Source organism: Girardinichthys multiradiatus, chromosome 7, assembly GCF_021462225.1.
Source record: "Girardinichthys multiradiatus isolate DD_20200921_A chromosome 7, DD_fGirMul_XY1, whole genome shotgun sequence".
NCBI lineage: Eukaryota > Metazoa > Chordata > Actinopteri > Cyprinodontiformes > Goodeidae > Girardinichthys > Girardinichthys multiradiatus.
In genome coordinates, this window is record NC_061800.1 from 6,105,605 (window position 1) to 6,118,518 (window position 12,914).

Here is a 12,914-nt window from a genome sequence, read left to right on the forward strand (position 1 = left end):
CATTTGCTAGGTCCTCTATATTCTGATTGTAACATCACAAAATGTGAAAAGGTTCAAGGGGTATGGATACCCTGTATTTCTTTATAGTCCTGCAAACAAATGTGTTGAGTAAACAAACTTTTTTATACCACAAAGCTATAATCAAAACAGCTACAGCTAGGAATATGGACTCATGTATTGGAACATCTAAACAAATTATAGCACTGATTAAAGACAGAAATGAAATGACCAAAGACCAAATCCACATCTGCAAAGCACACAGCTGTGCCTCATTTGGACTAATACCCCTCAGCCTTCCTACAACAGACTTCAGCTGTGGTCCTTAGACATGTAAATGGAGTGTTCTTGAATGTGACTCGAGATGTACTATAGCCCTCTTATACTAGATTTATAAAGTTTAGATGGAGCTGTGGCTCTGAAGGTAGATTCGCTCATCTGCAATTCGGGAGATTGCTGGCTTCACTTAGGACAGAAGCATATATCGATGAAAACAGAACAACCATAATAAAAGCGCTCTATGAATATACGTGTGAACAGGTGAGAATGGCTTACAATGTAAAGCACTTTGAGGGGTCAATAGGACAGGAGCTCTGCATAAGTGTACTCCCATTTATATACTTCCTCCCATTGAGTAAAAAGCCCAAGAGTGCCTTTCTGAAGCTGCCCTTGAACCCTGCTGTGAATACTCAAAAAGGATGAGTCCTTTTTGAAAAATCAATAATGGATCATGTAGTTAGATGAGGGTGCACTGTGCTCCATGTAAAGCGGGCAGAGATGCACCAGTTGCTGCCCAAAGTTCATTTTAAATGGAGCAGCACAGAATATGTTGACTGGCAGGGCGCATTACACATGTGGTTTGATGGGGACCCCACCAGCAGCAGGGTAGTCATCATACAAGCCACCCATCACTAACACATGATAGCTTCATTCCAATCACATAATGTAATCCCGCTCCCACGTTTTTTTCCTTTCACTTCAATGTCCGTGGCATTTTGTAATTGTGCCTTTTTCGTTTTGCACTGTCTGTCGCTTATTTCTTTTCCTGCTGATATGCAGTGAGCTGTCTGACTCAAAGGATTATTATGCACTGATGTTACTATGGTAAAATTTGTGGCACTGTTACTCAACAATGCCCCCAAACTGATGTAAAACTGAGGAATTAATAATTGTAATAATCATCAAAATACATGTATTTCTAGAAAAAAAAAAAAACATCTGAATATTAAATTTCCCTTAGTCTGTGGTGACATTTCCCAGGCTTTTATGTTGGGCAGGCTGTGGATAGATGCTAGTTACCAGCAGGCAGGTAATCAGGGTCTCTTCAAAGAGGCTTTGAAGGGCTGCAGCTTTGAAAGGTGGATATAGTGTGGGGTTGTTTGTGCGTGTATGTGTCCTCTGATGCCCTTGGTAAGGGAGAATTACATAACTCCAGGGAAGCTTTATTTAATGGTATTGCAGATTAGGATGACACAACAATAAGGTTCTTGGCTCCCGTGTCTGTGATAGTTATAGATTGAGTAGTGGCAGATTTAAAGCTAGATGATAGCACTTTAGGTAACAAACCTTCAGCTAACAGTCGCAACTGCAACCGAACCTTGTGTGAGATCAATGTAGGACTTAACTTAACTTACATGGGTGATTACATCAGAATACGTAACACCTTTCATATTCATGCTATACAAATTCTTTGCATTTTGTCATGTTACAACCATAAAGATCAATGTAATTTATTGTGATTTTATGTGATAGAAAAACACAGTGTAGTGCACAACTGAGTTGAGCATATGAATCCAGTGCCCTTTACTCCATTTCTCCAAAAAACAATTATTGTAACCAGATGCTTTTATAAGTAAGCTGATAGGTAACTAGAGGGTATCTGTATGTAATTTCATCAGTATACATCCAGTTCTGTGGTTTGAACATCTCACAGAGCATTGGTTAATCCATGAAACAAGTGTGGCACAACTGCAAATCTCCCAAGATATGGCCATCCACCCAAACTGTCAGGCCAGGCAAGAAGATCATAAATCAGAGAAACAGCCAAGCAGCCCATGATAACTCTAAGGGAGCTGCAGAGATCCACAGCCCAGGTAGGCAAATCCATTGACACGACAACTACTACCTGTAGTTGTGCACTCTACAAATCTGGCCTTAATGGAAGAGTGGTAAGAATAAAGGCATTTTTGAATGAAAGCCCTAAGAAGTCCAGTTAGCAGTTTACCACAAGCAGTGTAGGGATAGGTTCACTGGCCAAATAAGACTGAGATGAAATCGTTTACCCTTGATGCAAAAGGTAGTGTGAGGTGGAAATCCAACACAGCACATTACTCTGAACACACCATCCCTTTGGTGATGGCAGCATCATGCTGAGAGGATTCTTTTTTTCAGCAGATAAGGGAACACTTATCAGCATTAATGGAAAGATGGATGGAGCTAATTACAGAACAATATGGGAAGAAATCCTACAAAAACTTCAGATTGAGTTGCAATGACACATGTCTTAGAATGGCCCAGTCATAGTCCAACCCTTAATTTAATTACAAATCTATGGCGAGACTTGAAAATTGTAGCTCACAGACTTGAAAACTGATTTACCGATACATTCTCCATCCAATCTAACAATCTGACCTGAGCTTTTTTCGAGAAGATAAGAATGGACAAAAATCCAAATATTTATATATGCAAAGCAGATTAGAGATATACCTCAAAAGGTTCACAGCTATTCTTGCAGATGTGGTTCTACAAAGTATTGAATAAGAGGTCAGTCAGTCAGTCAGTCATTTTCTACCGCTTATTCCATAGTGGGTCACGGGGGAGCTGGTGCCTATTTCCAGCAGTCTATGGGCGAGAGGCGGGGTACACCCTGGACAGGTCGCCAGTCCATCGCAGGGCAACACACAAACAACCACACACACACTCATTCATACACCTAAGGGCAATTTAGAGTTACCAATTAACCTAAGAGGTTAGGAATAAGAGGTGTATCATACAAATGCATATCACACACAAAATGGTGACATTCACGATGCAAGATGAAGACATTGAACCTATGGACTGGCACGGCCGTTCTCCAGACCTGAATCCGATTGAGCACATCTGGGATATCATGTCTCGCTCCATCCACCAACGTCACGTTGCAGAACAGACTGTTCAGGAGTTGGCGGATGCTTTAGTCCAGGTCAGGGAGGAGATCCCTCAGGAGACCATCCGCCGTCTCATCAGGAGCATGCCCAGGCGTTGTAGGGAGGTCATACAGGCACGTGGAGGTCACACACAATACTGAGCCTCATTTTGACTTGTTTTAAGGACATTATATCAAAGTTGGATCAGCCTGTAGTGTGTTTTTCCACTTTAATTTACTGTGTGACTCCAAATCCAGGCCTCCAATGATTAATAAATTTGATTTCCATTGATGATTTTCGTGTGATTTGTCATGATTCCAGCCCTTCAGCTCACCTTGACTGTGCTGATTACTCATTGCCTTCACCTGCACTGGGCTGCTCCTATTTAATCAGCTGCTCGTCACCAGCTCAGTGCGAGATCGTCTGTTGCCTCTGTCACAGCTTTCAAGCCTTGATTCATGTTTCAAGAGAGTTTTTTCTGGTTATCTGATCCTGCCTGTTTTTTGACCACAGATTTCTGCCTTGTCCTTCTGCTGTTTGGAAAAGTCCTGACCTCACGTTGCTGAAACCTGCCTGTCTCTGACTCTGTCTCTGGATTACTGGACTATCCCTGCCTGAAACCCTCCAGTGCTTTACCTTGGATTGTCTCCTGCTTCTGCATCTGGTTGGTGGAAATATTCTCTGTCTCCTGTTTGTTCCTGGAACCCCCAAGACCTCCTGATGTCCACTTCCCCTTCCTCCCCGGCTGGATTTCAATTCCCTGATAAACCTCCATTCCTGTCCTTCCTGTCTGACCGCTTCAGTGGAACCTCTTCTACCCAATTATTATTATTATTTTTTATATTAAAACTTTTGGTTAACCATTCTCTTGTCTGGCTGCGTTTTGGGTTCTGGTTGAGTTGCATCATCGTTACAGTACGATCTCGCCAGTATGAACCCACAGCCGAATCCCGATTGGTGTTCTAAAGTAGAGGGGGCTATTACTGGCCTAGAAAGAAATGTCCAGGAGCTTTTACGGGGACTTTCTTCTCTTAAAATCACCCAGGTCCAAGCTAGTTCCTCAGTTGCTCAACCACTCCCCTCTACTGTTACTCCGACGGCTAACGCAAGCAACGAGCCTAAGCTTCCCCCCCCTGAGCGTTTTAATGGGGATCCTGAACAATGCAGACCTTTTTTGACCCAGTGTTCCCTGCTATTTGAACTCCAGCCCACTGCCTTTCCTTCGGAACGGGCCAAGGTGGCCTATACAATCTCTCTACTGTCTGGTAAAGCTAACCTTTGGGGAACTTCTGAGTGGGAGAATGATGCTGACTGCTGTGACTCATTTATAGAGTTTTCTGATGAGATGAAGAGGGTTTTTGATCCTATTTGACCTGAGAGAGAGGCTGCCAGGAGACTGTTCTCTCTCAGACAGGGCTCTCGACCTGTTACTGACTACATTATCAATTTCCATGCCTTGAAGTCTAGATGTTTTTGGAATAATGAAGCCCTGTTTGACGTTTTTTACCAGGGTCTGTCAGATGATATCAAGGATGAAATTGCTACTCGTGACCCTCCCAAGACCCTCGAGGCCTTAGAAAGGCTGGCCACACGGATTGACCAACGCCTTCGTGAACGTAAGAGGGAGAGGTCATCATCTAACTATCAAAGACGAGTCTCAACCGTCCAGGTCAGTTCAAGCACTATGCAAGTCTTCACTCCTCCTCCTGTTAACACTGAGGAGCCCATGCAACTGGGCAGGACCAGACTCTCCACTGAAGAGAGGGATAGGAGATTCAGGAATCAACTATGTTTTTATTGTGGAGAGAGGAATCATCGGGCCTTTAACTGTCCGTTAAAAGGGCAGGCTCAGTAAAGTTCGGGAGGTCTTTACTGAGCCCTATCCTCAGGTCTCAGAACCCTCCCCATAATCGGTGCAACATCAGATTTCCCGACTCTCCTGAAAATAAGGAGGTACCTGTTTTCATTGACTCTGGGGCTGATGCTAACTTTATTGATGTCAGCCTAGCTCATAAGCTTGCACTGGAGTTGGAACTTCTAGAGAGACCACGTGAGATTTTTGCTATTGATGGGCATCTCATTGATCAAGTAACTCGTTGCACTAAGCCTGTTTCTGTACTCATTTCAGGAAACCACCACGACAGGATCATGTTTCTGCTAACCAGGTCTCCAGAGATTCCTGTGATTCTGGGACGCCCCTGGCTCATCAAACACAGTCCAGTCATCAACTTGAGAGCATTATTCCTGCAACAATAGACCAAGCTCGAAAGTGAAAGTTGTTTACTGGTGATGAATGTTTTGATGTGGGCTCTAGATGGGCAAACTTTGTCAGTTTATTGTTTTGCTTAGTGCCCCTGCACGTGGTCCGTTCTGGGGTGGCCGAGCTCTGGCACTCGGTGGTTTGGTCTGGCCTCCCTGGCGGCCCGCGCCGTTCCGGACCCTTTGCGGGGTGCCTTGAGACGACATTATTGTAAATAAATGCTATATAAAGAAATAAACTGAAACTGAAACTATGTCTGTAGTTATGCTGCTATAGGCTTAGGCTCCTGGAGGACATAATGACCACTTTCCCCCTCTACATTCTCACACTACTCTCCAATTTTGCATTATTTGCTGTTATTTCAGTTTTTAACTTTATGTTCTCTCTCTTTTCTCTTCCTAGAAGCTACACCTGGCCTGACTCTGTCTACATGTGACACCTTTCTGGAGAGGGGAATCGTCCGAGCTTCTGCTGGCAACAACTTAATGCTCACCTTCTACCGATGATCCACTTGGCCCTGTCTTTCAGTGTTTAACCCTTTGTCTCTCCTAGATATAGCAATTGACTGAGCTTTCACTGTAACTAATTATATGTGCTCTCTTTCAGACTCTAACCTTGAAAACTGGCTCAAAGTTGATCTGTTCTTTCTTTCTAGATGAAACGACTAAAGGAGATACATCCACTAACATTTACTTTTCCTTCCCATAGAAAGTACTCCAGGTTCAGTGCTCATGTGTTCTCTTTGTGTCTCTGCTCTGTTCTCTCAAACCCCCAGTCGGTTGTGGCAGATGGCTGCTCACACTGAGCCTGGTTCTACTGGAGGTTTCTTCCTGTTAAAAGGGAGTTTTTCCTCTCCACTGTCGCTACATGCATGCTCAGTATGAGCGATTGCTGCAAAGTCAACGCCAGAGACTGTCCACTGTCGCTACATGCTCATCCAGGAGGTGTGGCTGCTACAAATCTCTGATTCGGTGCAATCTGCTGGGTTTTCTTAGATAGAAAAATGTTTTATCCAATATGAATAAATAACTGAATCTGACTGCACTGTTCAATGGTTAGGATTAATTGGAATGTATGTACCTGACTTTTGTGAAGTGCCTTGAGACATGTGTTGTGAATTGGCGCTATATAAATAAACTGAATTGAATTAAACTGAATGTTGCTATCCTTTCATCTAACTCATATTTAACTTAACAATGGAGAAATAATCTGCCTCTACACTGCAACTGCCCACGCTTAATACAGTAAATGCATGAAGTATGTACATGTTTCATTTCAGCTTCTCAGTTGCATGTTCACCCTTTAAGCTCCCATAACAACCCTCACATTCTCTGCTTATTGTCTTTCATTTAACTTTTATGAAATCTTTTTGATTTTACTTGGAGAAACAAATGGCAGAAATAATAAATCAGTCCATCATCTGGTGCACTGCAGGTTCCCCCAGATATGTGATGAGGTCCACGTATTGAGCCTTTGCCATCTGCTGGTGATGGAACATCATGTGGCCAGAGTTGTTGGTGATGGGGAGCTGTCACTGAGGACAGACACACTGGGAAACACTCAGTTTAATGCTTTGAACTCAGTCTTTGAACCCTTTTCATGATACTCATAATCAGTTAATTTTAAACCACCACTGTGAATGTCAGAAAATAACATTTAGGTTCAAACTAATGACAACTGTGCTGCAGAGAGTCTAAGCAGATAAAATATTGGGAAAGAAATATGTAAAAAACCCCAGTATTAATATCCTATATTAATTCAATATGGGAATCATTGTTGGGGTCAAGATTTGTTAAAAAAATCAACTATTGTGTTTCAATTTGCCACAATACATGCAGGGGACACAGCAAACATGTGCTAGGAGCTGCTTTGGTTAGATGAGACCAAAATTCTATTTTTGGCAAACACAAACAACAGTCATCATGATAAAACTGACCATCCCATGGGAGGAACAAATGGAGGCCGTATACAAGCAAAAGGACAATGGAGGCTGGATGCAGAGGCCTCAATGGGGCATCTACACAGTGGATCCTAAAAACCCTCAGTCAGAGGCCCAATTAGGAAGCTAGCTCTCCATCAGCTTGCTGAGGAGGGCGAGCAAGGGAGCACTCATTCAAATACGAAATACAGGGGGATACTGAAAGAAAATTTAAACTAACAGTCAAAGCCTCAAATCTTTGGTTTAGACCAAAGCACATGTTGTGTTAGAGTAGCCCAGCCAAAGTCCAGATCTAAATCCAATTGAGAATCTGTGGGAAAACTTGCTCACCATTCAATCTGATTCTATTTCAGTCTCTAGATGTCCAAAGCTGGTAGGCAGACACATGAAAAGACTTGCAGCAGTAACTGCAAATGCATGCCACACATTTTAAACCTATAAAAAAATAAAAAACATAATGTATCCTTTCCATGACACTTTATCATCTATCATACAAAATCCCAACAAAAAAACTGTTGTAATGACACACAACATTTGTCTCTTTGGGGTTTTCTACTTCATATAGTTAATAAAATCCACAGTTTGGCAGTCAGTGAGTTACAGGAAAAAAATTGTTTTTCGCTTGCTAATGACTCTTCCTTCAATCATACTAATCAACACATCACACTTAGCTGAACATGGAAGGTTGCTGGATGTGACTTGTTTCTCTTCCACTTCTTCTTTTCAAAAGAGTTGGCATAATGCTATCTTTCTTTGATGGAGCTGGTAAGTCACCAGCTGAATACTGCATCCTGCCATTTTGTGTATGCTGGAAATTTGATCAAGTAACCAAGAAGGCAACACTAAAGTAATAGTGGATGTGTGTGGGTGTGTTTGTTTGTTTGTGTGTGTGTGTGTGCGTGTGTGTGTGTGTGTGTGTGTGTGTGTGTGTTTGCATGGTTGTATGTCTCTGTGTTGCCCTGTGACCTGTGGCCTGTCTAGAGTGTACCCTGCCTCTCACCAAAATGACAGCTGGAGGTGGGATGAGATGGTCAGGTGAGGCCACAATTGGGAAAAATAAATAAATAAAAACCAATGCCTTCTCCAAAGTCAGCTTCAATCTGAAATTGGCAGCTACCAAAACGGGTTCAGGAGCGGATAAAGAAGGCTAACCAAAACCCTAAAAAAAACATAGAATTAAACCTCTTTCTTTCTTTCTTTTTTTCTTTCTTTCTTTCTTTCTTTCTTCCTTTCTTTCTAAAGATGCCTGAAGAAACTCAGTCTTAGAATTTTACCTTTTTGTGAAGCCAACAGTACAACATGTGCACCTACAGTGAGACGTGGTCTTGTACAGCCCTAAAAAAAGTATGTCACTCCCCAGCCTCAGCGAGTGTGTGACACAGGCAGCACAGCACATTACCCACAGACATAGCCTCCTAAATGTTTTTCTGTCACAGCTGTGTCCCTCTGGTGCAGCGCATTGTGTGTGTGCTAAACTGGTGAGAGCAAATCCTTGCTTCTAGAGACTCTGTCCAGCTACAAATATCAACTAGTCACATAAGCCAAACAGCTTGCTTCCATTTTCCCACTAACTATTGAAGGATCACCTGAAAAACACAAAGGTTTTAATGTGAAAGTTTTGTCTCACTGACATTTTATTCTTCAGTCACATAGGGGTTTCAGACTTAATTGCACCTTTATTGAGGGGCCTAAACTTCAGGGTTTAATTGGCTTTGCATTAATTTGACAGTGACTCATGTACCCAACGACGTAATTAAACCCAAAGGTAGCAAAGGAGGTGGACATCCCTATTACAGTTTACATTCTATTGTTTTTGACAATTTATATGTCTAACATGTAACTTTCCCTAAATCACAAATAATGATAGCTTCTTGCCTGTAAACTTCTTCTCGTGCAAAAAGGTTTAAAGCATGGATAGTTCAGAACATTATTCCAAGAACACAAGGCAATCATCAAGTGATTTGTAAGGACAATATGTCCTTGGCATAAATGTCTTGTTAATCCACTTTGTATTGGGTTACAATTCCTTACTGGAAATGCATCCCAACAGCGTAAAATACTGAACTTAAATATGACTGTTGTCGAGTGGACCTAATGCTTACAAGAGATACAGTGACTTTCAAAAGTGTACACAGCCCTGTTAAATGCCAGGTTTCATCACTTGTCCAAAGCTGCCTTCAGGTGAACCAACAGATTTTTTTGTTGGTCAGCTCTGTACTCTTGGTAGGCTGCTTAAAAACTTTCCTTTGTGGGGCCATTCGTTTGCTGATTTGGATGTATTGTTGGACTGACTGTAATGTTTGAAAATAAACTACTGCTTCTTATTCTTCAGCTTTCTAGTAGAGACTTTAAGGTTTCGGGTCAAAATAGACTAATAGTGGGAACTGTTCATCACTTCATCCCCATCATAAGAACCCCTTCCCCGTTCCACCTGAAGAAAAGCAACCCAATGCCCAGAATCACTGGGATGTTTTATTTGGAAGAAAATGATTCTGCCTTTTAAACCGCCTCCCTGACCAGTTTCTGTCTTTTCCAGTTTTTGTATGTATTCTGTAAATAATTCATTTTTTGCACACTTCTCTTGACTGATATTTTGTACAATGACGTCCCTTGACTCCTTATAAACTCTTTGAAAACTATGGTTTTCAAAAGGATGCAAAGGAGCAAATGTCAAGAAACTGAGCATACAGCTGGATTTACATTCAGGTGATCTGGATTCTGTACAACTATCGCAAGATGCAAACTCAAGAAGACTGAGTGTTGAAACTGAATCAGTTCATCATAGTATTAGTTTAAAGGTGCCCGCATTTATGCAGCCTGGGATGGACTGGCGACCTGTCCAGGGTGTACCCCGCCTCTTGCCCATAGACTGCTGGAGATAGGCACCAGCTTCCCCGCGACCCACTATGGAAGAAGCAGTATAGGAGATGAATGACTGACTGACATTTATGTAACACGGCTATTGCAACTTTTTTTTAAATATTGTTTTCTGTAAAAATAGTTTTTTACTTGTTTTGTAAGGCAAGGCAAGTTTTTTTGTATAGCACATTTCAGCAACAAGACAACTAAAAATGCTTTACTTGATGAAAACATTAAAAAAGAAAACAGTCAGTCAGTCATCTTCTATACCGCTTCTTCAATAGTGGATTGCGGGAAGCTGGTGCCTATCTCCAGCAGTCTATGGGCGGGAGGCAGGGTCCACCCTGGACAGGTCACCAGTCCATCGCAGAAAAGAAAACATAAAAAGTAAATTGCAGTAGAATAATAAAGTAAAGAAAAATTGGACTACAGACTAATCTTGATGCACATTTGTATAGAATACATGCCTGTGAAAGGTTTTTGAGATAATTTATTAGGGTCTAATTTTTTCCATCATGAAAGCCTGTCATTTTTACGCTTTTGAGAGTTACTATATGAACGTTTATAGATATAGATTGCCCCTCCCTAGGCTGGTTTGAACCAAACCAAAATCTCCCTCGGCACTTGCTTTGTAAATGCAACTAATGTTGTGGAATCAAAGGAGAATCAGTCATAATAGCTAAAGCTTATTACATATCCCGTATATCAATAATGTTTAAGCAATCATTAGAGAGCTAATTGCAAAGGTCTTCTTTTTGGGAACTCATATACATGCAATGAGTGGGATTAAAAGACATCAACATCCTAGTTAAATGTTATGGTTGTTAATCATGTTGTTCAGTTCACTGCTGAGGATTTACAGCTTTAAATTTCTAAGGTTTGGCTGTTTGCCAAAGAAGTGTGAAAAGAACTTTACATGTCCACAGCAATTGTGAAGCACCAGTTGTTACAAGTTCTCAGAGGCTATCTGTGGCATACTTTCATTATACTTACAGTACAACTGCAGCTAGTCAGGCAGTTACTGTATTTATTCAAGAAGTCTGGAGTAAATGTTGTATATCTGCATTCTCATGTGCAAATGTCTTTGTTAGTCCTATGATGGTAAATTGGTGAACTGTTCCCGTGCAGCCAGTGAGGACTGGGATACACCTCATCCCCCTGCAAGCCAGACGAGTTGCAAATGTTTTCATGTTGATGAACAGACAATGACATTGCTGGATTTATCACCTCAGAAAACTTAGACTTAGGCGAGCCTGATCAATTTCAGATCAGCAATATCAAAGCTCCTGTCACTCACTAGTTCACTTTTAAACTTCAGGGAAATGATTTTGTATAGTGACACTTTCATTCAATGCATAAATATGATGCATGTTTTGTAAGACTAAAAATGGTTTATAGATTAATTGAATTCTTTAGCTTGTCTATTATTTCCAGGTACTGGTTGAAACAATGTTCCAAATTGAAACTACAAAATATTCTAGAAAATGCTTTAGCAGTTTTGAGAAAATATTCACACTGTGGTTATAATCTCTAATATTATTTATTATTAATAATATTCTTTTCTAGTCCCAAAAAAACCTAATCATGTTTGTGCATTGCAAAAAAGTTACTGTACATGATCCTGCCTATTGAGCTCTAAAAAGACTTACAGAAACAAATTTTTTACATGATATTTATCAGGCTTGTCTCAGTCCATAAAAAACATTTCAATAAGCAGACGTTCAGAAGGCAACCCAAAGTTTAGAGCGCTGTACCATTTTAATTTCTGGACACAAATATAAAAGAAAAAACCTCTGTGACAGATAACATGTGTGTGTGTGCTAACTGCCAGCAGCTCTGCGTCCTAAAGATACCGGGCAATGTTGCCAGGCGACAAGTACCAATTGTGTTGCGTTTCCGTGGAGACTGTAGGGAGGGCGGGGCTTTGATGAAAAGAACACAGCCTTTCTGACTTGTGCACATGCACAGACACACTTGTTTATGAACATGCACCAACAATCTGCAGTGAACTACATTACAAAGCCTGCAGCAGCAAACCTGAACGGAGCCCAGTCTACTTACTAACAGAACAGCTCACATAAGTGACACGATAAGAAATGCACATATGCACAAAAAGTAGTATTGATATAACCTGTGGGGGTTAATAATGTTCAGATAAGGAACGATCTTTTAGCCTTAAAATAAAGCATTTGACTGACCAATCAGCAGTAACTCACAGCAGAGCAAATCTTCTGTAAAGTAAGGTGGCCCAGAGGGGTCAAGTCAAATACAAAAGCCACAACATAAATAGAAGAGCCACAACGGAAGTCACGCAACCTGCAACAGAAGGAACAGTGCCTGTTGAATGAAACAACGGGAAACAAATCTTGCCCGTTTGATAAGTGAAACGCTTTTTTTTTTTTTTTTTTTTGATAATCAGTCACAGTGATTGGAACTATGAGTCTAAAATGAGCTTTTAATTTGTTGCGTAAGTTAACTTACGCAGTTACAACTGCGGTCAAGTGGACAGTAAGAAATACGCGGTCCCGCCAGCCGACACCAGCTCCCTCTTAAAAAATAGCTTCGCGCATACAAGGTGCATTACGGTAATGGAGCAGAAAGGACCCGATCCTGGCGACGGTTGAGAAAATAAGAGGAAAACAGGTAAGTAACCTTCAGAACATTTATATTAATGACATTTTTACAACTTTCACATAAATGTTTAATGTAAAAAAAAAATAATTATTATTTTACT

The 12,914-nt window shown here is 41.1% G+C and overlaps 1 protein-coding gene across 2 annotated transcripts in view; it reads right to left on the bottom strand.

Moving 5' to 3' along the window:
• The window catches only part of kcnh3 (potassium voltage-gated channel, subfamily H (eag-related), member 3), a 398,012-nt gene that overhangs the window by 191,360 nt on the left and 193,738 nt on the right, over positions 1 to 12,914 (bottom strand). The window lies entirely within an intron of this gene.